Source organism: Aphelocoma coerulescens, chromosome 17 (genome assembly GCF_041296385.1).
Source record: "Aphelocoma coerulescens isolate FSJ_1873_10779 chromosome 17, UR_Acoe_1.0, whole genome shotgun sequence".
In the NCBI taxonomy this organism is placed as follows: domain Eukaryota; kingdom Metazoa; phylum Chordata; class Aves; order Passeriformes; family Corvidae; genus Aphelocoma; species Aphelocoma coerulescens.
The window spans coordinates 10,140,286-10,154,636 of NC_091030.1; the positions used below are offsets into that span (position 1 = coordinate 10,140,286).

General features: G+C 46.7%; 1 protein-coding gene and 1 long non-coding RNA gene across 3 annotated transcripts in view; one reads left to right on the top strand and one right to left on the bottom strand.

Annotated features, from left to right (window-relative positions):
• NR6A1 (nuclear receptor subfamily 6 group A member 1) overlaps positions 1-14,351 on the bottom strand; it is a 76,993-nt gene that overhangs the window by 43,500 nt on the left and 19,142 nt on the right. The gene's annotated exons all lie outside the window — the stretch shown is intronic.
• LOC138119640 (uncharacterized) lies at positions 1,498-2,396 on the top strand. The gene is made up of 2 exons (XR_011155559.1): positions 1,498-1,625; positions 1,846-2,396. It is a non-coding gene; the product is annotated as an uncharacterized lncRNA (long non-coding RNA).

Genomic DNA, 14,351 nt, shown 5'->3' on the forward strand with positions numbered 1-14,351 from the left:
ATGACAACATGGCACATCCGAAAATCTCAACAAGCCTGACCAGCAAAGGGCAGGAACTGCATTGCCACGGTGGCACCTTCCCTTCATCCGCCACCTGCAGCTGCCCCGGTGCACGAGCCCTGTGCCGGGGTGCTGGGGCTGCCAGGCCACCAAAGCACAGGAACCCAGAAACAGCAGTGGGTTACTGCAGTTGCTACTGAAAGCATTTTTACAGCAGCAACATACAGAGAGAGAGAGCAGCCCTGCAGTGTCACAGAATGAGAACCTGTCCTACGGTAGAGGGTCGTAGGTCAGAAGGGACCTCGGGAGTCACCCAGTCCAAACTCCCCTCCAAGGAGGGGGTCCACTGCTTTGGTCTCTCCCTCTTAAAATGCTCTCAGAGAAGAATAAAAGCTCAATAACTTAAAAAAGCAGAGGAAAAAAACACTAAGAAACCTGGAAGAGAATGAGAAGAGAAAATGCAACACGGACATGGACTTGTCCCCACTGCTCAGCCCCCTGGGTTGCCTCTGAAACACTTAAAGAAACAAAGTTAGTGTGTCTTAGTGCAATTCCAGAGACATCCCCGTGTCTTGTTTCACTTTTGTAGCACAGGGAAAGGATGCAGACGAGTTGTGGGAGCCGCTTTGAGTTTTGTCAGTCTCAAACCACTGAAACTAGCAAGGTAGTGGAGTTCATTCATCATCAGGTGGTCTCATTGAGAACGTGCTTTAAAGTGTTTTATTCTGTCCTGCCATACAAACGGGAACGGTTGTTCTCGCTGTGCTAAAGAACGGCAAGGAAACAAACACAAGAGGAAAATCTCCTCGGTGCTACGTGTGGTTCAGGGCAAGGCTGCCAATGGCATTTGGTGGGGGCTGTCCTGCCGCTCCAGAGGGGACAATCCCGAGGTTTTCCAGGAACCCACAGCGTTCGTTAAAGGCGCTGAAGCCGCTCTGTGGCACCTTTTAGGCGCCTTTAACTGCGAACACGAAGTGCCCTGGCGCTCTTGCCCGGCTCTGCCCATGCTGGCGGCGGGGCCGCGCCGTGACCCAGTTTCCCAGTGGCCCAGAACGCCCGGGGATAACCCGGCCGGGGGCTTGGGAGCCGGCGGACCAGGCCCGGCCGCCGCCCGCCGGGGCCGGATGACAGCCCCGCGGCGGGACCGGCGGCGGGCCCGGGCGGGGCTCGGCCCCGTGGTGCGGCCGGGGGGGCTCCGGCGCTGCAGGGGCGAGGGGCAGGTGCGGGGCAGGGGCGAGGGGCAGGTGCGGGGCAGGTGCGGAGCCGGGCCCGCCCGGCACCCAAACAACCCCGGCCCTGCGCCCGCCGGCGGGGCGGGACGGACCCTCCGGGGCGCGGGCGCGGCCCAATCGGGAGCCGGCCCCGCGCCGCCGCAGCCAATGGGCGCGGCGGCAGCGCGCACGTGACCGGGCGCGCGGCCGCCCGTCAGCGGGCGCTATATATCGGGGCGGGGGCGCGGGCGGCGGCGGCCGCGGGGGCTCGGCGGGTCCGGCCGCCGCTCCTGCCCCGCCCGCGCCGCGCCGGGGCCGCCGGTCAGCGGCGGGAGCTGCCGGACCGTCCGCACCGCCGCCAACTTTGGGGAGAGCGAGCCCAGCGCGGAGCCGTCCCCGGGAGCGCCCCGCCAGGTAAGGCGTTAATCCGAGTCCCGGCGGGCCGGGGGGAGCAGCCGGGGGGGCGGGGGTCGCGCTGCGCCCCGACCTGCCGCCAGTTGGGTTTTTTTTTATTATTTATATTTTATTTTTCCAGTCTCATTTCTGCACGTGCTCCTTTGTTCTCCAACAGAAGCGCTTTTTTTTTTTTTTTTTTTTTCATATATGTATATATATATCCGTTAATGTAACGCAGCTGGAGCAGCCGCTCCCCGCCGGTACCGGGGGAGGGGGGAACAGGCAGCAGCTCCCCCTTGCTCCCCCCTCCCCGCTTTATTCCCTCCTCCCCCGAAGAAGAAGGAGAAACTCGAGCGATTCCGCAGCGCTGGAAGTTGCTCGCGGGTCCGGGTCGGTAACCAGACACGCGTGTCGCCCGAGGGCTGGCGGGGAGGAACTGAGCCAGACGGGGACACAAAGGAGGGGGGCAGCCCCAGACACGCCGTCCCCGCCCCGCGGCGGCAGCGCCCGGCACCGCCGAGACCCGGGCGGGGACGGCGAGGAGGGAGAGGATGCCCCCGGTCCCCGCTTTTGTCTGGCTTCGGTGGCACCTGCGGGGGCGAGCGCTCGGCCGCCCCGCCCGCGGACCGTATCGCGACCGGCGACGGATTAGCGACAGTTGTTGTGGTCGGAGAGGGTGAGACAGCCCCGGTCTCGGCGGTTTGGTTCTGTGGCCGTGCAGGGCTAGATTCCATAAGCCTCATGTTAATTAACGAGATCATTAAAAATACAAAAAAAACTGCAATAAAATGAGCCCCGATGTGCAGTATTCCCCCAGTTCTTGCTCCATCACACTCGGAATTTTTATAACTTGCTCTAAAAGAAATGTAACATATTTGCTCCCAGACTGTCGACAGTGATTAGCTGTGACGCTTGCAATGGACTCTATAGAATATCTAAAAGAAATTTAATGTATTTACCCCTCCAAACCATCTGCAGTGATTTACTGCGATGATTGCAATGGGCTGTGTATACGATACCTAAAGAAATTTAACTTATTTTCCCCCCCAAATCCTCTGCAGTGGTGCTTGGACTCTGTGCATGATAAAATATGTTCAATGTACACTTAAAAATCTGGTATTTTCTAAGAAAATAATTTTCATAAACTTTTCCTATCATTTCCTCAGCAAAAACAACCCATTATGAAAGCTCTAAGTAGAATTCTTCCACAAGTTTAGTAAGTTGAGAAGAAGATGATTTACCCGCCTTGTTTTGTCCAGGAATGTGAGATAGCATATTTTAAAAGTTAATAAGTATTAAAAGCCACGAGGAGCATTAAAAGTGTATTTCCAAGGGGTGTGCTCCCCAGAGCCGCAGCGCAGAGCAGCCAGCGCAGCGCCTGCAGCTCCACGCAGAGCAGAGGTTATTCACATGGCTGTTCGAGAAACTCCATTCATATCTCTGACTACCTGGATTTGAATAGAAACCAGACAGCAATTCTTTGGTCCCAGCCACTATTCGCCCCGCTGGACAATAGAGATTTGTTAGCACACAGGCACAAGCCCTGGGACACAAAGCTGGAGGCAGCAGAGATAGGGGCTTCACTGCACAGGAAATTACAGCTTTTGATGCACTGTTGGCAGGTCTGTCGGTTCAGAACAGCAACATGCCTGTGCCATGTTTAAGAGCTCCTGACTGCCATTTTTAACCACCTAGAATGTCATAAAAGCTTTATTGTCGCAGTACATAAAATCATGAAGTCCATATGGTTACTTTTCAGCTGCCCTGAGTCTGGAAGGCAGAAGCATGATCTGGCTGGAAATTTTAATTTGGGGAGATGGGGGGGGGGAATTAAAAGAATTTAAGGACAGAAAACCTCAAAGTGTTTATAAAAGCAGAGACTTGTTACCGAGGCGGCTGATGTCCAGCCTGAGATAGGGTGGTGTTCTAATAGACTTGGTTTAGTGGTGGTTGTAAGGCGACAAGGCTGGGCAGCTTATTTCATCCTAAAAGGTTCAGTAAATTTACTCCATGCAGCTCCAGTACCAGCTGTGGAGGAGAACATTGTCCCGTTGTGTCAACTTGGGAAACACAAAAATAAATAAGAAAACCAAACTGCTCAGTGTCTGGTACCTCCCATTTCCCCTACTTTCCCCCCAGTCTGGAGTTAAAATGAGAACTGCTCGGAGACTGGGCTTTAATCCGCTGATTGGAGCCAATGAGCAGAAATTATCAAGATTAGAAAACCAACCAGCGGGTTTTATTAGCTGAGAAGCCAGCCCCTCGCTGTGCGCGGCGCCGCGGCCGCGCGCCGGGGCTCAGGGCAGTCCTCTCCCAAAGAGCGGGAGGGTTGGGGCTGGTCCTCCTCTCCTTTTGTATTTTTCCATAAATCTTGCCTCCTCTACCACCTTAGTGCCAGATAAAATACCTGGTCCAACGGGCTTTTAAGACTGTTAAAACTGTGCCAGGCACACCGTGTCAGGGTGTCTCTAGGTGTGAGCCTCGCTGCGAGCGCTGCAGGAGTGGGATGACTTGGCTCTTCTTCACCCAGGAAAAACAATGAAAGTGAGAGTTGTATATTGCAGCTGGAAAGTGTGTGTGTGTGTGTGTGTGTGTGTGTGTGTGTGTGTTATGAGCTGCAGCAATACAAAACATGATAAAATACAGAAACAAATGTTGGGCTGTTTGCTGCCATTAAGCACGTTTTTATCAACACAGTCCTTGTGAGCTCAGGAAAAGGGGAAGAGTTCTAAAGCAAGGAAGGTCCATCTTCCCGGGAGACACCTGGGAGGAGCACTGCTAATACTCTGACCAGCCCATGAGGCAGATGATGGACTTGCTTCCACTGGTCCTTCAAGCAACGTAGGGCAAAAGAAGGCTGGATGACTAAAAGAACACACTTCTAAAAACAGTGCTTCTTGTACAACTAATAAACACCCATATGTGTGCGGGGCCAGCTCACAGAATTTTCAGCTGCTGTTTCAGAACATTAAAAATATAAATGTGAATGTAAATACTTTTCACAGGAGTCAGTTTTGTCTGAGTAATTATATAACTTCCTTGAATTCTCTTCCTGATGGAATACAATGGCCTGGGTTTATTACTTCTCAGTAAAACTTAGCTGGATTGTAATCTAGCCCAATTCTTATCATCTATTTTGATTTTTTTCTTGCTGGTACTGACAAGCCCAGGAGGACCTACCTAAAATAGGCCTTTGAACAAAAATATTATTATTTTTAATAAAGGTTAAGGATATTGATGGCTCTATCTACAACACACTTTTAGATTAAATTCCATGGTGTTCTTAAAATACAGCAACCTTTTCTGTTACCTGTAAGATTGCTAATAGTTAATATTCATCCAGATGCTGATGATAAAACCTACCCCTTGAAAGTGCTGTCTAAAAAAAATGTGCTGAAAAGTTAAATTTTGTCCTTGCAATTGGGTCGTAAGATTTTGAGTACCTGTTAAGCACATAGTTTTGAATGGAAACCAGACCATTTTAAGTAGGCAAAAAGCACTTCTGCTTAATCGAAATAGCCATAAGAGGAATGCCTGGGCATAACCTGCCCCCAACAACATCCGCAGACTCAGCCTGGACATGGGAATAATCCCATCATGCACATAAGAAAAGGATGCTGATGGCTCTTCTCATGTGGTCAGGGTTTATTTAAACTGCACATAGAAATAACAGATAATTCCAAAGTCAGTTTTCACAACTCCAGTTACAACTATTCCAAGGGAAAGCTTATAAAGCCTGAACCACTGTCACAACCACTAACAGCCTTGGAAGTTGCAGCAGATGCAGAAGACCAGTGCGTGTATAATCCGACCATTAATAGATGGTATTGCATTACAGGTTTGGTTGCCAATAAAAATGTGTCAGGTATGCTGCAATCTCACAATACACTTGGCAATTTAACACAAAATGTGGAATCCTAGGAATTTCATTTTATCTTAATAATAGCCAGCAGATGCTGTAATCGTTTCAAACCCACAACCTTGATTAATACTGCTCAACAGTTTCAAATGTTAAGAACTCAAAAGATAACAATTGGGTGTTTTGATATTAAGGATAACATGGAAGCATGTGTTTCCCTAAGAAGCACCACGGATGTACAGTCTGATGACATCACCTCTTCAAACAGACTTCAGTCATTCCTGCCCTCTGTGCTCTGCCTGAGAGTAGCTCAAACCATCTGCAGCTGCCCTGGACCATAACACAAAGAAATGAACCCCACTGCCAGCAGTGTCCCGGGTAAAACTGCAGATTTCTGAGTGCTGAGTGCTGCATCTCAAACCCAAGAACCCTCCTGCATTAGCAGTTAATTGTGTGGGAATGAATATTGCAGGAAGCCTGGGAATGGGAATTCTGCTGCCTGGTAGCATGTCCCTTTCCACCATAATGGCTTTTGGGTCATGCACAACTTGGGTTTGCACCACCACGCTGCTCAGCCCTGTGGTTCACCAGTTTCCCTTGGAAAAGCCAGGCTGTGTGGGATGCGATGCCCAGCTGTAAGGGCTGGGTGGGCACGGGCGGCACGTGGAGCGGTAACGTGTCCCCTCACGGGCACTGCCCTCAGCTCAGAGCTGCCCTAACGCAGGGGGACAGGGGCTGTGTGCTCCGGGCTGGCTCCAGCCCCGGCAGGGTGAGCCCAGTGGGGACACAGGCACTGCTTGTCCAGTGCAGGCAGATTGGAACACAGTGGAGTCCAGCGAGCTATAGGTTACCAATCCCCAAAATTCTGTCAATATATTTACTGATTCTCAATTTGGTAGCCAAATCAGTTTATAGGTCTCTTGGAAAATGCCTTGTCATATGAGTATTCAAGGCTTTCCTACTTCACTTTTTCCAGGCTTTTAAGCACACCTTACTTGAGCATTAGAGCACACATCCCTCTGTTCCTGTGTACAAGTCTGCAGTGCCTCTGTAAATAGTGCTACATCTTGAGTCTGATGTCATGAACAAAAAGGATTCATCTGGTCTATGAGCAGAAGTGGTCAGGGTTTCACCATGCACAGCAATTCCCAGTCTCCCATATTTACTTACATTTCCAGCTGCACGCACACCAGTGCCCTGGAGTGGCAGCAGCTCCATTTACATAACCAGGGCTGGGTACCCCGGGGGCTCATGCTGGAGCTGAGCCCCCAGTGCAGGCAAGGAGAGAGCTCTCACCTCACTGAGAACGCTGCTCCTCCACAGGGGAGGCTCGGGGAGTCCACCAGGGCGGCTGCATTACAGAGTGTGGTTATGAGACATATATAAAACCCTCCCCTGCAACTGGGTGTAATGAATGGCTCTTCCTAGTCAGATTTATCTCTTTAGGAAGAGCCTCAAAATCAGACTTTAAGATGATCAACACATTTGCAGACAAGGTTCACATTAAAAAGATCCTAGTTGCAAAACAGAATGCATTCAAGTTTGCCATATATTATTTTCTGCTAAAGATTTAAATATCATGTGGCTTTAGCTTTCTTTCTGTTCACTGAATATCAAGGTCAATTAGGAATGATGTCTGGCTAGTACTCTCAGAGCAGATTAGACAGTTGCATCAAAAACTAGGACCATGTATAGGTCATCTGTTACTGTGACCTAGATTTCTGAGAATCTGTTCAATTTGTTTTATTGAAAATGTGGTCCTCTCTCAGTTCTGTTTCTCATAGCAAACCTTTCTGTAATAGCAGAAAATAGCTTTATTAGATACTTAGAGACATTGCTTACTACTTTGCTAAGACACAAAGAAAATCAAATCCACGCAGCAGACCTGTGCCTGTCATCCATTTAATTTTAAAATAACTTAAGGTTCTGAAAGGCTTATGCCTTATAATCTAAAGCATTTGGTCCACATGCCAAATACTAAGCGATCTGAAATACATAATAGCTTAGCTCCAGATTTGTTTGCCCTATTTAATTCATTTTTTCCCTTTAGTAACTAGGGTGTAGATGCAATATTTCTGCAGTCTACTTTGGAAGAGAAGAACGTACAGAAATGTTTGAGTGAGCCTCTTTTGTTTGTATCTGTGTGAGCTTTGTGGTGCCCTGGGAGGAGAGTTGGTGTGGATTGCCCAGATCCAGATGTCCCTCCCAACCCCGCCTGTTTACTGAGGATAAGGATGGTGCTGTCTGAATCCTGACACTTTACAGTACATCCACCTATGCTTCCTGGGTTGTCATTCTGAAACAACATAAAAGCAGATTTCCATTTGGAACATTTTAGCCAAATTTCCTCTCCTCTCACAGCTCTTAATTGTTCTGGTAGAAAGCAATTACCCCGCTGTTGTTGGCGTAAGTACTGGCGAGAGGGAAGACAACAAGGTGTATCTTAAAATATTAGAAACTCTTTTCTAAACACCAGTGAGTTCAGTGTAAAAGGAAAACTATAAAAACAATGAAGTGATTGCAGAACTCGCAGTCTAAAGACCACCAACCAAATTTGAGCATTACCATCGTCATCAGTCTCTGTGGCTTGTGGTGCTGGGGTACAAAGCACATCTGGAACACTTGTGCTCTCATCACACCCCAGGACAAAAGGTTGCTAATACGCTCAAATATGAGGAGAAAGGGCACCAAAAAAGAAAATATGCCAATAGGTTGAGATTCACAAATGAAAATCTGCAGCACGTCCCTCCCTGTCTCATCATCGATCATAGGAAATCTGTTCCCATTTTTTCAAAATTCTAAAGCGAGTTCTACCAACTCTTATGAATTTTATACTACTTTCGTATTCAAACTTTTATGTGCATATCAGCACACTGGGACCAATTTATTTTATAGCAAGATAAAACCCTGCAATATTTGGTGACGTTATCCAAAGATCATTCTTCTAAACGAACATAAGTACATTTTCTCCTTTTTGTTTCACATGATGGCTGCATTTGAATAGGCTAAATGTATAATTCAGAGAAGAATGGCTGAGTCCTGCTCACCTGGGGGTCATATCCACATCCATCCAATATTTAAAAGCATGCAAAAGCAAAGAAATTAAATATATAAGAGGCGGGGGAGGAAGTCTTTCTTCCAACAGAATATTTGCCTGGTAACCAGATAGAAGAGACCGCCTCTTTTTTTACCCCCAAATCACAGTTAGTTGTTCTACAAGTCTTTGAAGACACTTCTATTTTAAATTTTAACACCTGAAGAACAGTTCAAGACGTGCTGCTCTGGCTGAGCCACACACAGTGGGAGGAAAGTCTCACAGAAACATGGCTGAAGCTCTGAAGCCAGCACGTGATCAACGTACATTCAGACCATGTGTAAACAAGGCTGAATGAATTTGGTGTGAAAACGGGAAAAAAGAGCAAGGAAACATAGTGGAAATCCATCCATGGTGTGGATGGGACCATGCTTAGGATGTGATGTTTCCCTGTCAGCCCGGAGCACATCCATCTGGGCCTTGTGGTACCTGCTGTAGCTGAATGGGAGTGACCGCAGCCAGAAGATGGGAGCCAGGATCTTGCAGAGGTTCAGTGAGATCAGGGCACTTGTTCTGTGTGGCACCCGTTCAGCTCACAAGGAAAACACTCCTCATGGAAAGAATAACATGCTGCCAGCTAAGCCAGATGTTGGCAAGGGATAAGAAATCTCATAACCTTTGGGAGGAGGATGGGGAGAAAGCCACATGAGGATTCATTTTCCTGCTCATTACAATGTCACTGTAATGTCATTTTATTTGCTTCAGTTATATACAGTTACTGGAAGTAAAATCCTTATTACACTGAGTGTATCATGAAATGGAGTCTTACAAGGTGGCAGCGTAAAACTGACCCAGAGGCGCTGCACTGCCAAAACTGAGCCAAAAAGTGAGATTTTACAGGTATTTCTTTTGAGAAGAACTTCAAATCTTGAAGTCTATCAGATGAAAATTGCTGGATTACAAAGATGAAAACCAGGAACTAATTATCTTGAAAGGGACAGTTACCAACGCATCAGGAGACATAATGATTATGAAAAGCAAATCCTTCATTTGATCCCTCTCCATCCATACTGCTTCCCAAGCAGATAACCTAAGCTTTATCCATGTGGAATTGCTAATATTCCAAACAGGGAATCAAATATGAAAGTCACAATTAGCATATATAAAAAGAAATCTCTATTTTTATATTGTTGTGTGTGATCAGTGTGTGAACAGGGGCACGTGGCAGCAGTTCCATGGGGGTCATGTCCCTGGTCTGAAGTCACGGGAAGCCATCTCAACAAAACAGACCTCAGATTTCTCTCCCAATTACTTTGCAGCATATTTTCCCCATGTTTGGCCATTACAAGTGGAGGTTCTGGCCATGTCTTCAGTATCTCACATGGGAAAATGAAAATGATTCCTGTGAAACACACATCCAGGGGCAGGCGTCGTGCTCGGGGTGAGCCCACTCAAGGCACTGCCCCACCAAAGCAAAGGAGACCTTAACTCCAAACTCAGAATTCTCTGACATTATCCAGGTACATTATACGTCCAGAAACAATGACAAGGGAACCTCACCTGGACTCTGGGGACCAGCAGGAGAACTGACGGTGCTTCCTGCCCTCCCTGCCCTAGCAAAGACTGACAAGTCCAGCTCCTTCCAGCCTCAGCACAACAAGGCAATTCTCTGCAACACAGGAGCTAATTTTTGTGAAAACTGTCAGACTGATGACTCTGCCAGCAATTTCTAAAAAGCTAAAAGGCAGAAAACAATCTCGGTAACAGAATCATCTGCAGTTAGGATCATCTTTCTCCTTCCCGAAACACGCACAGGAACTATGCCTGAATTCACAGCTAATGGGAAATCTTTTGATCTTCACAGACACAAAGCTGCCAGCCAAGAAGAGCAGTCATCACAGGGGGACCTTCTGAGGAAGCACTTATCCTAAATGCACCACCACAATAAATGTAACACATCCTGGGTCTGGAGCAGCGCAGTCCTCAGTGCTGAAGAACTGTGAGCATGTTTAATACAGCAGAAAAGACAACGTTATTTATATCTCACAAAGCTGCTTACCCAGCGTTAGATGTGCTGGGGCATAGTGCAACTGCAGGAATCCATCAGGAGGACACCTGAGATTCCTCTCCATTAAAAGTGATGGATCTAACACAGCCAATCATCTTCATGGCAACAAATGTTATCTTAACAGACAGGGGATAAAAGTTCACAGGGAAGCTGTGCAAATTCATGAAAAGAAAAATGCATTCCTGCTGACTGAACGCACAGAAGCCTGTCTCCAGAAGTCTGTGTGTGCTGAAAAATGTCTGGAAGACAGGAGATGATTAGCAGGAAATATGCAAGCTTCTCCTCCTTGTATCCTTCTCCAAACATCCATTAGCCACTGGTTTGATTTTATTTAAGAGTCAAAACTGCTTTATTGAGTGCAGCCAACAGCTGCAATTCAGTATTGGTCCCAAACATCCCAAAGTAGTTTTTTCCCAACAAAGACAATTTCTGAAGTTCTGTGAAAGGAGACGACAACACCATTACTGAGACATCCTGGGCTGAGGTAATTTTGTTCCAGTCCAGGTACAAACAGTTCATAAATGGAGCTCCCTCCAAACCCATCTCTGCTTGTCTGCTCAGAACAACATCCCTTCCACCACCCCTGGAGTGCTGGGAAGCTGTTATGGTCCTGAAGAAGCTCCTGATCGTCTCCCCAGCCTGAGTGAGACTGTGCTCAGTCCTTGGGGAAATGTGGTGTGAGGGCAGGGGCTTGAGATGTCACATGCTGATCCCTTCACCTTGCACAGAACAACTCTGGAGACAGGACAGCGAGCTGGGCTCTAATCCAGGCCATCCCTCCTGTCTAAGTAGGTCAGCAAGGAAGCCCCTGCCCATGGTCATGTCTTCCAGCCCCCTCTACCAAGCAAATTTGACAGCTATTTCCTTTAGGAGGTCACAGGAGATGGAGAGTTTGATCCTGAGAGCTTGTGTGTTTGTTCTAGAAACATAAAACCAGTTTTGCTTTAAAAATACAACTATTTCACCATTTTGATAGCTCAGAAAGAGTTCAGTGAAGTACTTAAAAAAATACAGGGCATCTCATTACTCAGTCTGGGATGTCAGATTGCAAGAACATCCAGAGTAGCTCATTCATAAATGCCTTATTTTAAAATACTACCACATTTGGCAAAAAGAATCAAAACCAAAATAACTTTACTTTTCAGCTGAAATCACTTGCTGAGTCTTAGCCTAGTATTTTTCAAGTATGAGTGTCTAGTATAATTTTCTTGCAAAATCACATCCCTATAGGTCAAAAAACCTTTCCACTCTTTCTATATGCTCTTGAAACACAAGTTGATACCTTGAGTTTCTGAAGAGTCAAACCATTTTTCCCTGCTAACACCCACTGCCAAGGTTCTGCTTCCCTGCTATGAAGCCAGACCCATTCCCAAACCCAGGGCAGGGTTGCTGTGCTCTAACTGGCTCATCTGTGCAGGTGAAGATACTAAGACAGGACAGAACTCCTGAACCTTCATTGGTTTACCTCAGAGAACCTTATTTTACTGGTGACAGTCTTTCTGATTATTTAATTGCTCTCCACTCAAACTTTCAGAAACCTGCTCAGCTCAGTGATGTCTTCAGGGCATCCTGTGCCAGAACTGGTAAAGCATCCTTTCAGCAGTTTCAGGAGAACTAAATGCAGATGCACCAGCCTGTGCTGCTGTTCAGTATTTCATTGTTTGCACAGTAGTAGGAGTCAGGTTGTGCACACACATGCAGTTAATTATCCTTGTGGCAAGTACCACTTCATGGGCCGAGTCCTTTATCCTCACACATGCTCTGTATTCCTGGTTCCCAAACAGGGAACTTTCCATTCGACTGTACCAAAGCATTCCCTTACACCTGATTTATCTGGAGATCCAAATCTGTGTCACTCTTCTGTCTAAAATACCCCAAATCTGCTAACCTGGGATACTACGTTTCTCCCAGGCCAGAAACCACGATGCTTTAGGACATGGCCAAGTCATTCTAAGGCTGGGCCAACTGGATCACGTTCCCACTTGGAATTGCATTTAGACCTTCCCCATTTGTCATTTGTTAATCCCTTTAACATTTGCCACAGCAAATTTGTATCTTACCAGTTTAAATTGTCATTCGGTATTAAGTCAAACACCTTACAAAAGTCTAGGGTATGTTGCATCCACAAGCAAGCTTGTCAACTTAGAATGAGATCAAAAGAACTTGGTATGTCCTCCCTAAAAGGCTGGAAACTGGTACTAACAGCATTTCTGCCAGGTCCCAGCAGAGCTCTGCATCCATTTTCTCCAGGATCACCATCACAGCACTATGTTCCAAAAGGGCATATGGAACAGACTGGTAACTTTGTTCCCTGATTTCATGTAGCCCCAGGACTGTCAAGTAGTAATCCAAGGAATTTTTGGACAGTTAAAAATAATCTCCAGTGCTCACTGTAGAAGACTGATGAATCTGAAGTGTTTGGCCATGGCATTGCTAGTTAAACACTCACCCAAATTTCAATGAAACAGCAATGACTAAAATTACTGCCAGCAGTCCCACACTCTTGTCTGCCCAAGGTGTATTTGCATGCTTACCCTGCTGAAGTCATTCACCTCGACAAAGAAAACAATACAGTTAAAGCTTGTTCCAGGACAAAGCAAGTGTGCTTGCACATGGCATTTCCGTGGATGCTCCAGGCATGCAGTAAGACACTCTCATGTGCTGAGGACAGTCTTGGCCCCAGTTTCCATCACTGGGGTCACACACCTCCCTCATGAAAGTCACAGCTACAGCACAGGGGGTGGGAGGGAAAGGAAAGCTGTTTTACTACCAGATGCATATGTAAAATTTATTTAGTGATACTTTAGGGCAGTGCTGTTGGGATTTCTGCCCTGCTAAATAAAAGCCTTATTGTGAGGCACTAGTAGAATGATTGGATTAGGGTGTAAGAATTGTTCAGCCACCATAAATAAAAAGAGCATAAGAAACATCCACCAAATTAACTCAGTCCTTTGCCAGACAGTTACCATGTTAACCTCTGTGTTTCGGGGTTTGTATGCAAATTTTGAGGAAACCATTTTCTTCGTAGAGAAACCAATTCTCTCCACTGTAATTTGAAAGAAAACCCCATGTGCTCCAAATGTTCAGTACTTTCATTCATAGAAAAGTCTAGTTCAGCAATCACTGCCTCCTGACTGGTGGCCTTACAGGGATCCCAGTTCACAAGGTGTTCCGTGCACAGAGAACAGAGTTGGGCTTTCGGGGACTCCTGTCAGCATCTGGGGAGGGTCCACTTAATGCTTTTTTCACAACAAAAAATAATAATTAAGGAATAACAATAGAGGTGGCAGCTATCAGCTCGTTTCAGTGCTTCCTAGGTGAAAGAAGTCTCAGAGAGAGGAAGGTGTGCTGAAGGTTCGGTGCAGACCATAACTTTTGGAGTTTGCCTTGCACATATTGCCCACTTACAGTTTCCAGAGAACTACTGTATCATTTCGGAGTCTGTCCAAAAAATCTGATGGAGAGCTTTGAACTTTGCAAAGGGGAAGGAGTGTGCAGCCAGGGTATAGAAATAACATGTACAGTTTAACATTCAGAAGAAATTCAGGCTCTGAAATCATGAAACAAGATGAAAGTTACTACCTCGAAGGTCATTGGAGGGATAAAGGAGGAAGAAGTAGTGAATTGAGAAAAAAGCCTCTCTCACAGTGTCCTTTAAATACAAACACACTGTTTTGGTTTGTTAAAACCAAAATTTCATGCTTGACTTGAACTGAGTTTCCTTGATTTATGTTATACCTACCACATGTAGTCACCCTTCACACTGGGACACTCCTGCGGCTT